Here is a 17,479-nt window from a genome sequence, read left to right on the forward strand (position 1 = left end):
CTAAGAAGTTTTACAAACACTCAGATAACCCTCAACAAAGCTACACTAATGAAACTTTCAACCACAAGAGAAAAGCTCACCAGAAGTTCACACCACTTTGAGAACAAATCTAACTTTGGAGACTATTTTCTAGCTAAAATATCTCTTGAGATCTTGTAGACCAAGTGTGCAAAAGTTCTTGCTTCGTTCAGAACAGTTTGTTTTTAAAGGGGAACAGAAATGGGCTTCATTAAAGCTTCCAACGGATAGAAGGCAGATGAAGAGTCAGCTAGCCGTTGGGACTTTCGGACGTCCGACAATCAAATTATCGTCCGAACCAATCGTCCGAAAAACAGCCAAATTGAAGTTCGGACGTCCGATGGAATTTTATCGTCCGAGCTTCAGTGTCCGAACGTCGTCCAGAGAGTTATCAAATCTTCGAGGAATTTTTAGGACGTCCGATGATCTTGATGTTCGTCCGAAGCATGCGTCCGATCCTTCAAGACGTCCGATGCTTCCTTGCGAGCATCCGACAGTGTCTTGGCAGAGAGTCATCAAAGCTTTGTGGAATTTTTAGGACGTCCGACACGATCGATGTGCGTCCGACAGAAACTCCTTCCTGATGTTCTTCATCCCTTCGGACGTCCGACAGATTCCTTTCGACCGTCCGACATGAGTGTCCTGTTTTTGCTCACGACATATTCATACCTGATTCTTTGATAGGCGACAACACTTATATTTGAAGAAAGTTAGATAAAACATTTCAAGGAACCAAGACTAACAAAATTGTCATACTTAAAAGACAGTATCTTTGATCGGAACAAAACAATGACTAAATTTGTTTATATTATTCCAATCTTGTTTGCCACATCCAAAGCATCGTAGTCTGGAGTTAATCGAACATATGCTTACTTTGTTCCATCAGGCCTGATCAAAGTGTTCACTTTCTTGGTCTGTATAAACATTTTAACGAACTTTTGTGATCATCAAAACCAAGAATAACAGAGATACAGAGAGATCTCTATGGATTGTGCTATCTTCAGGGAAGGCGGTTTAGCTGACCATTCACAGCATAATATAAGACAAACCTAAAAGAAATTTATTAAAGTTTGAAGTTTAGAGACTTAAAAGAATGAAGCTTGATTAGAACTTGATCGAAACTTGACTCCAAGTTAGAGCACCTAAACTATATGTTTTCTTCAACTTAGAGAAAGAAGTGAGTTGAAGAATTGATGTATGTAAAATGGTGAGTTTAAGGGGTATTTATAGCAAAATTTTTGTTTTTCTATAGTACTCGTTATAGTGTACAATACCGTTACAATGTTGCAATCCTTCTCTTGAATCTTCACACAATCTTGAAGGATGGTTGCTAATTTCTGTGTCTCGAGAGTTGAGCAAGAGTCAGCTAGGGTTCTTTCTTGCAAAGTTGGTTGTTATGATTTTGCAGGAAATAACACTCTTGGTTTTGTTCTTTTCCTCCTTCTTTCTTGCTTAAAGAACCATCAACCTCTAGTACTTATAGTTGAGTCATGATGCAGCAAAAATAAGGAGCCCTTGATGAATAGTAAAACCTAAAAAAAGGCCACCTCAAAATTCCACTATCTTAAGAATTGGTGGTACAATTGGCCCTAACCAAATTACAGCCGATGCTGGTTCTATTCAAGCTCTTCTTTTTTTGTTGATTTTTTATTTCAGCCCATTGTGAAGCATTTTCTGCTTGGCACTTGCTACTTCTATTAGAATAAACTGCAAATTTCTAAATGACAAAGGTCAAACTAACTCTTCTGCAAAACATGGAAGTTTTAGGTCATTGAGTAACTTTCTAATGCATCAAGAATCATCTCATTTGGAGGTCTGAATGCTCTAAAGTGACCAAAATACCCCTAAATGGTCAGAAGCCTTTTCCAAATTTTTCCAATATAAATGGACTTTTGAATTTTAGCATTTTGACTATCAAAACTTTTGAACTAAACTTTGTTGTCATCTTAAGAATTATAAAGCATGGTCTTATTTTAGAATACTTTAAGAGTAATCTCAATTCAACACATGTTGCTCAAGTTATAGCTAAAATACCTAAATGCGCCAAGATTGCCAATGCTTTTCTTGTTTCTTCATTGCATTTCATCTTTTGAATATTTTGCACTTCATACTCACTTGAAGTCAACTTCAAATCATCAATAATTATCCAAATATCTTCTTCTTTCACTCCAATTAATGATTAGATGATTAAAACCTATAAAACATGAAGTTTTCATCACTTAAATCCCTAGAAATATAATTTTTCTCACTTTAATCACATAATATAAAACTCATTTAAATCCTTAGTTATTTAGCTCTTATAATGATTAAAACACACCAAAAACTAGTAATAAATCACACTAAAAATATGCAAAATAAAACCCTTATTACATATGTATTTTTTTAGTATTAGTGACATGATTTTATAAAACTTAAGATCTGAATGGATTCATGTTTAGAGAGTAAATTGTCTTAGAACTTGTCATGAGTTTAGATCTAGTTAATAAGCTATCTTGTGAGAATTTTTGTTGTTTTTTTTCAAAGTTGTTCATGCATATGCATTTTAGACTATTTTCTTATTTTTTAAGTTTACTATTATGGACTAATTTTATAAACTTAGATCTAGTGCACTAGCTAATTTGTGAAAATTACCTTTTCATTAAACTTAAGTGTATGCATGGCATAGAAGTACTTGATTGCAAGCCATGCATTTGATGTTCAACTAACAAACTGATAGATCTAGAAACGTTAATTTGACCAAAATCATTATGCATAAGGAATGATATCATATAAATCTTGTATGAAATATATCATCTTAGTACGAAATCCATGATGACTTAAGTATAAGTTATTACATACGTAATTAGGATTAGTATGATCTAAGTTATTCATATATGTGGCTATTATTGTAATCTAGTGATTAAAGAATTATTCATGTTTAAATGTTTTATGCATAATAAATTATCAAATTAAGAGTTTGGTTATTAGTCCATCAAGACAGTTGACTGATTATACAAATTATGCATCAATTGATAATCATGGTTTTCAAGGGTGTGTTTAAAAGCTCATTTAAATAGTTCAAGTCCTTAGTTAGACATCAAGTGAATTTTAGATTGGATGGAATTTTAACATCCACAATTTTAGATTCGCTAATATGAAAATTGCTGATTTAAAATTTGACATAGTTTAATCATCAAGTTGCTAGGAAAATAGAACTATGCAAAATTAATTTATGTCATGCTAGATTTTCTCATGTATTGATATATTACTATGTCTTGTAAAATACTTTCCGAAAGTATAGCTTTAAAAGCAGACATGCTTCTTGATTCATTGGAAAACTAACTCATTTGGCTACAACCTTTGTATTTTTGCACAAGAGTTGAATCAAAGTGCTTAATTGATATATTTGAGCTACAAGTTGGCTGACCTATTTTTAGAGGAGCAATCTATCGTTAGACCACTTATATTTAGTGGCTCACATTTTAGGAGTTGAAAACAAAGAATGGAAGTTTTCTTGTAATCTATTGATATTGAGATTTTATTTATTGTTAATATTGGTCCTTATGAAGCTACCATCTTGGATACAAATATGGGTAGGAATAGACCTAAAACTAACTCATTTGGCTACAACTTTTGTATTTTTGCACAAGAGTTGAATCAAAGTGCTTAATTGATATATTTGAGCTACAAGTTGGCTGACCTATTTTTAGAGGAGCAATCTATTGTTAGACTATTTTTAGAGGAGCAATCTATTGTTAGACCACCTATATTTAGTGGCTCACATTTTAGGAGTTGAAAACAAAGAATGGAAGTTTTCTTGTAATCTATTGATATTGAGATTTTATTTATTGTTAATATTGGTCCTTATGAAGCTACCATTTTGGATGCAAATATGGGTAGGAATAGACCTAAAACTAGGACTCAATTGAGTGCTCAAGACAAAATTAATCTTACTTTGAATGCCAAGGTCATGAATATTTTGTACAATATTTAGATGCCTATGAATCTACTAGAATTAAAGGCTGTAAATTAGTTAAAGAAATTTGGGATGAATTGTGTAATATACATGAAGGTAGCCATGATATTAGAGAACAAAAGAAATCTTTACTTGTTGCTAAATATGAATCTTTCAAAATGGAACCTCATAAGAATGTTGATAAAATATATTGTAAATTTAATGACATTATTAAGGATCCAAAATTGTTTGGTAAAGAATATACTTTGGGTGAGAAAAATAGAAAAATTTTGAATGCCTTATCCAAAGAATGGGAGAGTAAAGTGATGGCCATAGAAGAGGTTAAAGATTTAAATTCTATATCTATTGAGTCTCTTTCAAACTCTCTAACCGCCTATAAGTTGAACCTTGAATCTAAAGTGCAAAAGGAGGTAAATGCAAAGGCCAAGAGAAACATAGCTCTCAAAACGTCTCAAGAAGAGGATGATTTGCTATCACTTAATGATGAAGATGTGAAACTTGATGGAAATGATATAGTTCTTTTGACAAAAACTATCAAGAAGATATTTAACAATAAGAGAGGATTTAGAAGAGGTGGACCAAGCAACAACCAATTCTCAAATTCCGTCAAAACAAGAGGAAATAGAAGACAAAATGATAAGCATGAAATTTATGAGTTTTAAGTGTATTTTATTAGTTAGTTTTGGTGTGTTTTATTTTTTTATAGCTAATTAACTAGGTTTCTAGTGAATTATGCATTTTGGGATATAAGTGTGAAAAAATGCATTTCTATGTATTTAAATTGGTTAAAACTTCATGTTTTGTAGGGATTAATGATTCAATCATCAAATGAAGTGAACTGAGAAGATATTTGGATTATTGTTGATGATTTAAAATGAATTAAAGAGAATATGAAGTGTGCAAAATGTTCAAAACATGAAATACAATCAAGTTCTAAAAGAGAGAAGTTAACAGCTTTGACACATTTTGGTATTTTAGCTATATCTTGAATTACAACTATTGGATTGACATTATTATTGAGTCATTTTGAAGCTAACCCATGGATCTACAATTCTGGTGAACACATCAAAATCTAGTTCATTGATTTTCTTGGTCAAAAAGCTAAAATATAGTAGGAAAATTTTTCTGTCGAAAGCTGAAATAGGGGATTGAATAGTCAAGAGTATTTTAGTCATTTATCAATCTACAAAGCTCCAAATTAGATGATTCTTCATGCATTGTAAATCTAACTCAAAGGGCTACAATATTGGTTCTTTTCACAAGAGCTAATTCAACTTTCATAATCAAGAAATTTATAGTTGAAATTGGTCCAAAAATAGAGCAATATTAAATAGTGAGCAAAAAGATGAAAACCTGCAAACAGCAAGATCCACGAGGTGATCTGTGAGGTGTAGATCGCGGATCTCTGATTTCAATTGCCAACTAGCTCTACAACTTGCACTCTATTCACACAAATTTTTTGACCAATTTTTCTTCAAGGATTTCGATTGCAGTTGTAAAGAAGAGTATGGAGACTTGTAGAAGCATATTTTGGGAATCTCAAGATGCATTTCACATCAACTTTAACAACTCATTTTGAGCTTGAATTCATCTATAAATAGAGGCCTTAGAGAACTTATTTGCTTAACTTTAGAAAGCTAGAAACTAACACAAAAATGTTGTATTCACTAGTTTTTCTTAGTTCATTAGTTTAGTAGAGTAGATTAGTATAGTTTGTTTCATTCAAGTATTGTATGCAACAAAGCATAGATGAAGTTGAGGATGAAGATGGAGAGTTTGAAACTCATGTTGTGAGAACCCGTAAATTATTTTATATTTTCTCTTATTTTTGGAAAAAGTTAATTTATATTTTCTTTTATTTTTCTTTACTAGTCTTAAATTTCATGGTGATTTTAAAGGTTAAGTCAAGATTTTTCTCTTTTCTCTTTTATAATTTTAATGCACGCTAAGTTTCATAGAGTATTATGGTAGTTTGATCGACTAGTCAGATTTGCACATTATATTTGGTGGATGAGAACGAGTGTAGTGCAAGAGGGATTATGTGATTAGAAGTGTTAAGAATTAATTGGAGAAGTATAATATATGATTAGAAACACAAGAGAGACAAAGAGATAGGAATGGAACCATAAGCTGCCAAGTGTCAACGCTTGAAGCTTCCATTGGCCAAGACTTTTCTCTAGTCCTTATCTTGCATTTTAATCAAACTTTCCTCCATCTTTTCATCATCTTGGCGGAAATTTTGAGAGCAAAAAGGGGAGAGGAAAGCCTTCAACTTCTATCTTGATTTTTTGCTTGATTTGTGAAGAATCCAAAGATCAACCCTAATCCACTCCGATTAATCTTGAGATAAGCTTGAAGGGAGGCTTTTAGTGGATTTTTGGAGGAGGAAAACTCTTGAGTTGCTTGTTATCTTGGGGTTTTGAGTTAAAATTTCTAGAAAACATCTCTTTTTACTTGTTGCTTAGGATTTACACAAGATATGTTATGATTGAAACTTAAGGAAGCATGTTTATGGTAATTTCATGGTTTTGCTAGGGTTTGGTGAAGTTGTTGCTAGGGTTTGATCAACTTCCAGCTTTAATGTTCAATTTTCTAACTTTGAGATGAATTTTCAGCTTTCATAAGAGATGTTCTAGCTTTGATATGAAATTTTAAGTTTTGATATGTGATTTTAGTCTTGGTATGCAAATTTCCAGCTTTGAGAGGTAAATTTCCAGCCTTGATGTAGTTACTTGAAATTTTATATATATGTGGATTTGTGATGGATTTTCTTGCCAAGAACATATGTCATAAGCCTCATGACATGTTAGTTATAAGATATAGTGCATTTGCCATGGAATTTAGTAAGAAAGTTGGAATGTTCGATAGAGATTTTATTGGGAAATTTCTGTGATAGCTGGCCGAGAGGGAGAGAGAGAATTTCAGCTTTCTTTACAGAAATTTTTTGGTGATTTTGACATACTCTTGCTCAAGACTTTGCTCTTCATATGTATGTTGATTTTGAGCCAAAACAAAGAGGTTTAAGTGGGGGAAAAAACCTAGTTTTCCAAACTATTTGCTTGCTAGAAATTTACGCAAGAGGCTCTGCACAGTTTTGGGAAATTTGCTATAACTTCATATAGAAAAGTCAGAATTGAGATCCTTTTGTTGCGTTTGAAACTATACTCATAGAGCTTCCAACAATATAAAATTCAATTTCAATTTCTATAAATACCAGCGAATCGACAAAGTGTCTTGAAAATCATGACTATTCTGTTTCTTCATTTGTGATAGCAATGAGTTTTGAACTGAAATTTGACTAAACTATGAGCTGAATTTCATGAAGATATCTTCTAAAGCCTATTAGTGCTTTGAGTCTATTTTCTAACGGTGTATTTTGTGATTTTTTGACCTACGAAACTCAAGTTATACCTTTTCAAAAAATGTCACCAAAACTGGGAATTTTATCAAATGGATTGAGTGAGACTTGGAAAACTTCCTTGGGTTTTATACCTAACTTTCTTTGGTTAAATCCTGTATATTTTGATTTAAAATACTTAGTGATGTGTTAACCTTAACATGCATGAAATATTTCACTTAATTTGAACTTGATTTGAACTTGACTTTTAGTACTTGAAACCCTAATTTGGTGAGATTTTGGATGCTTAAATTGGTCTCCTCACTTTTAGAATACTTGTGTTGGGTTTTTAACTTAAAGTCTTGAGTGTAAAGTGAGAAGCATATGGAATTCTTTGGAATACTAGACGCATATGTTTTGGCTTGTTGAACCTACTAAGTTTAAATCTATTGTGATTGTGAATCTTGCCTCAGGGTTTGATAGCGATCAAGGTTATCATCCCGAGATTTGACATTTACTCTACTGACATCGGTGAGTGTTCCTTGCATTTTTGTGCAATAAGTGAATATGTTGAATATTTGTGAATGAGTGTTTGAGTGTTAAATGCTTTCCAATAATTGTTAAATGGATTTTAAATGGGCGAGTGTGTACTTTATCGCACTCGACTTAAGTGAATGTGAATTTTCAATGATCAAATGATTGAATGTTACTTGTGCATGAATGTAAGCCATGTGTATTTTATCACATTGGCTGAATTGGGCCCTTGCCCTTTGTCGCTAGCTTATTCGAGCCAGGAGCGGACTCTGTCGGGTAGGTTGGTGACCCTGGGCCACTGTTTTGGTATACTCGAGTATGACCACGAAGTCTGGTGGAGTACTGGCCAGTGAATGAAATGCAATGAATGAAATGACTGACTGAATGAAATGATCACTGTTGGAGTTTTATTTTCAAATGTTTTCACATGTTGGAGGTGTAAGGGAGAAATGGTCGGAGACTGAATGATTGAATGAATGAATGAATGGCTCCAAGTGAGCACATATCCTTCTACTGAATGTGCTATTGTTATTTGAATGCTTCAAATATTTTTCTTGGTTGGTTGTTGCTAAATGTAATATGTCCATGATTTATTGCTTGAATGCTTGTTTGGGAACTTCATTGGATTTTTAGCTCATTCCTTTAGTTTGTTTTCCTTATAGGAGTGGAGGTCCAGAGCAAATAAGCGTGAACTCGGGTGTATGACCCTCTTGTACTTGTACCTTTGGTAGATAGAATGTACTTTGGATATTTGATGTTGTATCTTACATTTCACTTTCGGATTGTAATTAAGCTTGAATGATTGGTTGAATTGTAAAACTTAAATGTTATTTTGGAGGCCTGAACGGTTATTTTGAGAATTGATTGAAGTGAATGTAGTGAGTCCTGGTGCGAGCTGAACAGGCGGTCCGCCAAACCCTTGGGTTCGCCCTAGGGGGAGGTGGGGCCGTCACACATGTGACAAGAGTGACATTTCTCCTATCACTTTACTCCTTGTATTGATTCTAATATTTGGTTATAATACAAGTTTGGTTCTTGTTTTCATGTCTTTCATGTTTTGCTAGTTTTTATACCTAGGGAATGGATGAACTTCTATAATTGTTAAGCGAAATTTTCATGGTTATTTAAGCTTATTTCTTGAGCATGTTATTTAACACTTTTGCTTATCTAATCATGATTAACTTGGATCCGTTAGTTGTGATTATCTAAAGGTGTTGTTCCATTAATAATCATTGTGATCTAACACTAGTTCATGGAAGTGTTTGACCTAGGGAGTTAACTCACTAATGTAGAGTTACACCTTTGTGGTTTTGGTGGCTTGTTCCATGTAATTTTATAGAATTTAATGAATCTATAACAAGTATCATATCATGGTAGTAGGTGCGAAATAGTTATAAATATGGTTGATACATCGACAAAAACGTGTATCACATATATTTGAAAATTAAGTCATAACTAGCCAAGATAATGAACACATTTAACCATTATTTCATTTGCATGAATAGATAGGAATTCCATAACCCTAGGCACTTTTCCTTATCAATTTTACTACTTTTATTGTATGTTAGTAGTGTAGATTTATTTGCTTTATTTGTAATAGTCTAAATAATAGAGGAGTTCAAAAATCACCAATAGTTGACAATCTTCCATGTGGGATCGACCCTAATTATCACTATACTCATTTGATCCGTATACTTGCAAAACATCGAGGTAATTGGGTTTAATTGATTTGATAATTAGGAATTTATAACTTGAAAGCCTAAGTCACATCACAAAACATCACCAACTTCTAAGTCACATGGAATGATTGTAATTCGAATGGTGAAGTTGAAGAATTATATGAAAGAAATCAAATGGCATTTATGGTCATTAGTATACCTGGCAATTGGACGGGTTGGGCGGATTTTGGAAGAATTGATGTTGGGTTTTCATTTAAATGGGTTACACCCAACCCACCCAACTTTAGATTGGGTTAATTTTGGGTTGGGTCATATTGGGTTACCTCAAATCCATGACCCCACTATGACCCAATATATTAAATAATAGATTTTGATACATAAACTCTTTCAAATATATTTTCACATACAAAAAAAAATTCACACACATAAATACAGTTTCACATAAATAAATATATTTTCACACACTAAAACACTCACAAATACAAACACAAACTCACTTTTTAAGTTCTTTTGAAATATGTTATTTTTACACATACAAACACACTAAAATACACACTAATATACTTTCACAAATACACACATATACTAACTGTTTAAACTACTTGGACCCAATCACACTTTAAAGAAAGTTATAAACTGAAATTTTGACCCAAAAAATAAACACAAAAGAATCATGCATGATAACACATCTAAGCCATTGTAAAATGGAGAAATTAGAAACATCTAAACAATGCACACATTAAAGCGCGTGTATCTCCACTTGGGCTGCCATTGGATTTGTATTGTGTAGCAATTGGACGCCGTTATGATCTTATGTTCCCAGTGCTCACAACTCACAAACACCAACATTTAATAGTCATTAAGTTGCATCCCATCGAGCCATTACAAGAATTTAGCCACATGAGATTCCCGCTTGCTAAAAGCCGACTTGCGGATATGATTTTGTTTGGATGGTCAAGATTTAGGCAAGTTATCGTGCACTGGGGTTACACCTGATTATACGATCTGTGGGGCCCCATATATTAGGAAAGTCGTTGACTTAATAGATCAACTCCTGCGTGCATGATCATGCATTTTGTGTTTTATTTGTTTATTTATTTTTTTAATTTAAGTTGGGTAATGGGTGCCCAACACAAATATCCAAACCGCCTAAAATATATATGGGTTTTTATTACCCAATCCAAAATTGACCCAATACCCAACTTACCCAACCCAACTTCTCAAATTAGTGGGTGGGTTGGGTGGGTTATTGGATTTTGGGCATAATTGCCAGGTCTAATCATTAGAGATGATGAGGTATCTTCTAACTATTTCTCTAATGATGATTATATTGAGACATTTATGATTAAATTGCATGATAGCTTGCGAGAATCTTCGCTAAGAATAAGGTATTGAAAATCAAAATAAACATTTTGTTGAATGAGAATTCTGAACTTTTTCAAGAAAATAAGAGATTGATAAACAAAATTATGATTTGAAGAAAAATGGAGTTGACTCTATTTTCAAAATGGATGATTGGAAAAGGAAGTTGGATGAAAAAACAAGATTTTATGAAAATATTAAGGAAAAACAAACATTATTGAGACTAAGAATAAATTATCTAAATATTTTCCTTCAAAATGAGAAGCAAAATAGTTTAGAAAAAACATGTAAAGAACTCAAGTATTAGCAATCATGTTACACTGTTTAGACGGAATGAGTTTTATCTTATAAAATCTTCTCATGTTAGAAATCATGATATTATGTGCAATTATTGTTGTCAATATGGTCATATGAAGAATGATTGTTTTGTAAAAAGAAATGTGAAATTAGAAATGAAGGCCATTTGGGTATTGAAGGATACAACTAACCCTAGAGACCCAAGAACAAATGGGTACCAAAAGTGAGTTCTTTTGTGTAGGTATCAAGAGGAAATTAATCCAAGTCAAACTTGAAAGATGATACAAAATGTCACTTGAAGTCAATAGAACAAAAAGTTTGAAGCTTGAAAAAGTGTAAAAGGAAAAGATAAAGCATGCATCTACTTTAGACAATGAGGATGATAACCAATATAAGTAAGATGGAATGCTACTGAGGTATGCTTTTAAAATTTAACTTTCTTACCTCAAATTGTTTTTTAGGCAAATGGGTGATATTTGAATGCTTGATTGATGTTATCCCAATTTGCACTCTTATGAGAATGGAACACATGGGTTTAAAGTGCCTAATTGTTTTGAAATTCCAGTCATATATATCCTATGTGTATATATATTTCAAAATGATGAATTTGGATATATAAATGCTTGATTATGGTAACCCCCAATTTTTTAAGAGCAAATTATCTGAATGGCCACTAAACTTTTGAAATTATTGAGTTTTTGCCATTGAACAATTAAAAGTCTAGTTTTAGCCACTAACTATCTAAAATTTGATTTCCGGCTTTTCAATCAAATTTGATTATTAACTATGCCAGATCTGAGTGCTCACATGATTCACGAGACAAAGAAAATGATCATAATTAATGATTAAATCTGATGGAATGGTCGAAGATCTAAACTTTAGAAGTTCAGTGGTTAAAACCAGATTTTTAATAGTTCAGTGGCCGAAACTCGATGATTCTAAAAGTTTAGTGGTCATCTGGATAAATTGCTCATTTTTTAAGTATGTTTCTGACTGGTAGAAAAAAGGAGAAAATCTTATATGCAATCTTGCCATGAGCCTTGTGTGAGGACTTGTAAAATTCCTTATATTTTTCTTAAAATTCCATTTAATTTGGAATTTATTACTTTACAATAGCTTTACTACACATTCACTTCCTCAATAGTTACAAATAATCATAGAACCAAGGGTTTCTTCTTTACTTTCATCGTTAAGATAAACTAGGATTTTTACGTCTTTTCATAGTGTGAGTAATCGGTACGGAGTGTGTACTAAATTTGGTGATTAAGAGTGAGTTTTAGATAAGAAAAAGTGTGTGATTAGAAGTAATAATAATAAGTTAGAGAATGGTAAGTGAAAACCCTAGTATGTGCGAGTTAAGGAAAAACAGTGTGAACCGACGGGTACCGTTTGTTACCGAGTGAACACACCACTTGACCACTACTTTATTAACTTAATCTCATTGTTATTAGTGCATAAATATCAGTCCCTAATCAGCTCAAGAGGGCCAAAAATTTTGACTAATAAAACCAAGGAAAAGAAGAAAAATTCAAGCTGTGATCTTGTGATGACACTTGGAAGTCATCCAACTATCTTTGACCAAACTCAAGTCCTAGCTTCTTATCTTTCTTGGACTTCATTCTTCCTTCATTTTTCATCCATGGTGGCCGAACCTAAGGGAGAAAAAAAGAGAGAAGAAGACTTCATTTCCATCTTGAGTTTTAGCTTAGTTTGAGTGAAATCCAAAAAACCAAACCGATTAAACACTTACTTAGGAACCTAGAAAGCTTTGTGTGCTAAAGTTTCACAAGGAAAGGTGGTGGATTTCTCTTACAAGAATTTTAGTGAGGTATTATGGCTGTCCTTCCTATTTCTTTCCCTTAATCTTGCTTAAGTTTGTATAGCAACTTATATTCTTGGCTAATGATAGTTGTTTAAGTAGTTTTGATGGTTATGGTGGATTTTTGAGCTAGGATTTGAGTTGTTCAGTTGTGTTTCTTGTTGATTATATAGCATATGATGTTAATAATCTTAGATAGGAAGTTGGAGTAGTGGTTCAAGACATGAATAAGAAGTTTATACCTTGAATGCATTAAATTCCAGTTTTAAGCATTGAACTGCCCTGCTTCTGACCAGCATCATTCGTCCATGTTGGAGGCTGAATCAGGCTTATGTCAAAACATGAAAGTTGTAGAAAATGATGTTATATAGCTTCCTGTAAAATTTTAGCTCAATCGGAGTACTGTAGCTTATGAAATAACTGAAATACCCCTAACTGCCAAATGTTCTTTTCAGCAGGCAGTTTTGAGATTTCACATGTTTGGCTTCATTTTTCACTTTGATCCGTATCAAATCAGCATTTGGCCAAAACATGAAAGTTTTAAGCCTATGTTTCAGCTTTCCAAAAAATCTAAAAATGCCTCAATCGGAATTGTGTAGCTTGAGTTATTACCGTTTGAATTCAGTACTGACAACTAGACTGACCATGAACTTCTGGTTCTGTAATTTGCAAATTCGACCTAGATCAACTGTTAACTGGGTTGGGTTGTCTTCATAAAAGTTTTAACCCTTTGTCTTAGTTTCAAAACGGTATAAGATGTACCCCAATCTGATAAGTGTAGCTTCGGTTGTGACCAAAACGCTAAGAGACGTCAAACCTGTGATTTTGTTAATTGTCTTAAACATTAGTTCCGGTCGATTTTCTAGCATTGTTTTGTAATTGAATGACATTGAGCCTATTGAAAGGCTATTGTGGTTAGATTATTTGTGTGTAATTTTGGGGCTGAATTGAGGAAAATAATGAAGCCATAAATGGCTGGGAAAATAGATAAACACAAAGGGCGTGCTACCCAAATTTGCAATCGAGGGCTAGGTAGATGTACTCGCGACTTGAGTAAGGGTTTGAGAACGACTTCACTTGAATCGTTTAGAATATTCAAGCCTTCTTTCATAAAGGTATATAAGTTAGAATTCGGCTGAAACTTGTATCTTTGGAAAAATGAAATTAACGACTAATAGAAATACGTTTTCCTCATTTCTTCGACTCAAATGGTATTTCAAAGTATAATTTCTTCAACTCAAATGGTATTTCAAAGTATAATTGCTTCAAAGTTTCACAGTTTGAAAAGCGAGCAAGAGTTTTACGAATATTCTCTAAATGAGTTTCAATTACTTGATTCTCGTTAAATGAAACGTTTAAGTTTCGAACCTTAGTTAATTTTCAAAACTCTTAAATAATGTTTTATCGCAGATTTGGACTCCAAACACGGAGTAATACCCGAACGTGACCCGTAAAAACACTACATCTTTGGTGAGTGCTTCCAAATACCTGATTGCACTTGACACTTGTGTTTAATACTTGAACAATATGATTACATGATATATGAGTGGATTGATAGGGCAAGCGTGTACTTTATTGCACTTGCTCTAATGTGATTTGTTCTTGGTCATTGATTTCAGTTGAATTGATATACATGCATATGAATTGTATCTTGTCTGGAATTCTAGAAACCCTATGGCTAGTTAATCGAGTCGAGCCGGCAAGGGCCTGGTCGATTAGATAACGAACCCGGGTAGTTAGTGTTGTCGAGTGGAGTGTTATCTTCTCGACTAATCGGTATACTCGAGTATTACCACCAGTGTTTACCTTGGAGTTTGGGCCCGGTAAGGGGTCTGGTTGGTGGACGGAGATTGGAGTTAAGTGGTGTACTACTGGACTAGTTACCTTACTTGAAAGTTGACGGAGTGTCAACTACTATTTGATCAAGATATGGTGGTACTGGTTTCCCAAGGCAACTGTATCCTTTTACATGAAATACTAAATATGAAATGTTGGCTATACAAAGTGTATTGCTCATTTTCTTGACTTGTTATGCTCGCTATTTCACTATTCTGTTACATTCACTGTTAATTAATGGTCAATTTGCTATTTGGAACATCACTGAGTTTTAGCTCACTCCGTTAGTTTTGTTTTCCTTACAGGGGATACGAGCGAGACGTGAGACGTGTACAGACTAGCGTAGTCTAGTTGTTTTGACTTTTGAAATTATACTCACGCTAGCACCCGACTAGGGTTGTTTGTACTTGAATTGTATACACTTTAAAGTATTTTGGTGTATAGAACCCTTGTATCTGGGTTTGAACATCAATGTATATATCAAGTTTGAATTTGTGGTGTTATTTAGTTTCTCTGTATGTAAGTTATATTCTTGAACTACGAGTGAGTGAGTCCTGACGAGAGTTGGGCAGGCGACTCGCTAAACCCTAGGGTACACCCTAGGGGGAGGTGGGGTCGTCACACCTTGTGTACTATGCTAGTTACCTAATTTTGACAAAGTTTAACCACTAGGTATAATGTATTTCTTAATCTAAGTGTGAGAGTATTCAATCATAACTTAGTTAAATCTAACAAATTATTTTGTTCAAGTAAAATGATTGTGATGTTATTTGTTATCTTTATACTTAAATGCTATATCTATCTATATTGACATCATAAAAGAAAATAAATTAGGTACTCATCTAATGTTCTTCATATTTTCATTCATGATTATGTTTTTATCCTCATAATAAATAAGGTAGTTGCATCACATGTGCTTATACTCTTGTTTTGATCAACTCTTATTTTGATGATACTTTTACATACCTCTTGGTGCCTATTTATATTTTTTAAATATAAAAATAATCTTTTACGTGATTCCCTTATATGTATTTGTTAATATGCATTTGAAGAAAAATAACTCCTTGAATGTAATTCATCTCCTTGTACTTGTTTGATTTACATGGTTATTTTAAGGGGGAGATATTTCATGAGAATGATGATGAAAATTAATATGGCCTTGATCTTAGGGAGAGTTTCTTGTAATTTTTTCTTCATGTACAATGTCCCTTTATACTTATTTGTTTTTGATGATGTCAAAAGGGGGATAAGATTGAATGATTTCTTTAAATAATGGGCTTGAAATTAGGGGGAGTTTATTTGAGTTTAGTTCATCAAAGAAATCATCATTTTATTTGTCATTATCAAAAAGAGGGAGATTGAAAATTTAGATTGACCAATCCTTAGTTTTGATGATAGGAAAATAAAATGATGATTTGGACTAATAATTTTATGTGAGAATTTTGTTAGCACAGGCTCTTAGCCCATTAGAAAAAGAAGGAAACCAAATCAATAAGCAATGAAGAATGAGATTGGTCAAGATAACATATTCCAATACTTCGACTATAATATGAATTATGGGCATTGGATTGAGATGATTCTTGAAACATTGCAAAACTAAGAAAAGAGCTACAATTGTTAAGAGTCAACAAATTCCAATTCTCATGTTTTCTTATCCAAAAATTCAAATTTCAAGAGTATTTTTCTGTGGCTATAATTTGAAGTAGTCTTCCAACTAGTTAAGGGTAATTTGGTCATAACTCATTTTTCAGTTCTCCAAATGACTTGCTATCCATTGGAAAGCTAACTCATTTGGCTACAACTTTTGTGTTTTGTATAACAGTTGAATTGAAGTGCTTAATTGAGATGTTTGAGTTAAAATTTGGCTGGCCTGTTTGCAGTGGGCATTGTAGTATTTGACTATCGGACGTCCAAACCAAGGAACCTATGTTCGAACCAACTGTCCAACAAAAAATTGGACATCTGATGCATAGGATAGGACGTATGATAGCTGCAGCAACTAGTTTTTTAATAGTTAGTTTTTTAACCGTTGGAGAGGCTTTTGGAGTAAAATTTCACCACCTATAAATGCCTCCAACCACGAGAAGAAGAGAGACTTTTGCCTATGCAAAATACAAGCTTTCAAGAGTGATATTTGGATAGAAATATACTTTGATTATTGTATATATGTGGGAAAAGTTGGGTTTGTGAGGTTTCTCAAAGAGGGGAAGTAAGATCTTTGTGAAGGTGACCCTCACCTATAAAGTAATTTTTAATTGGTTGGGTGAACTTTCAATTGTAGCTAGTTGAGGGATAAGTAGGAGAACTGTAAAACTCTTTGACTCAACTGAAGGGTTTTAGAGTGAGAAAAGAGTGAGTCTTCACTTGTGCAAGTTAGTTAGCATTACCGTTAATTGAAGAAGTCACTTGGTTGATTCAACTTTGGGTTTGTTGACTCAACAAAACTTAGAAGTTTGTTGGTTTGCATTTCTATCTTTTACCTTTTTTTTTTTGACTACTTAATTGTGCAATCTTTATTGAGTTTCATTGAATTAATTGAGTCATTTGTTATATCTTTATGAATTTCATTTGAAACATTTTTATTGGGTGAAATTTTGGCTTTTACTTGGTTAAATTTTTATCAACATAATTCATCGCCCCTC

The sequence above is a fragment of the Coffea arabica genome, chromosome 11e (genome assembly GCF_036785885.1).
Source record: "Coffea arabica cultivar ET-39 chromosome 11e, Coffea Arabica ET-39 HiFi, whole genome shotgun sequence".
NCBI lineage: Eukaryota > Viridiplantae > Streptophyta > Magnoliopsida > Gentianales > Rubiaceae > Coffea > Coffea arabica.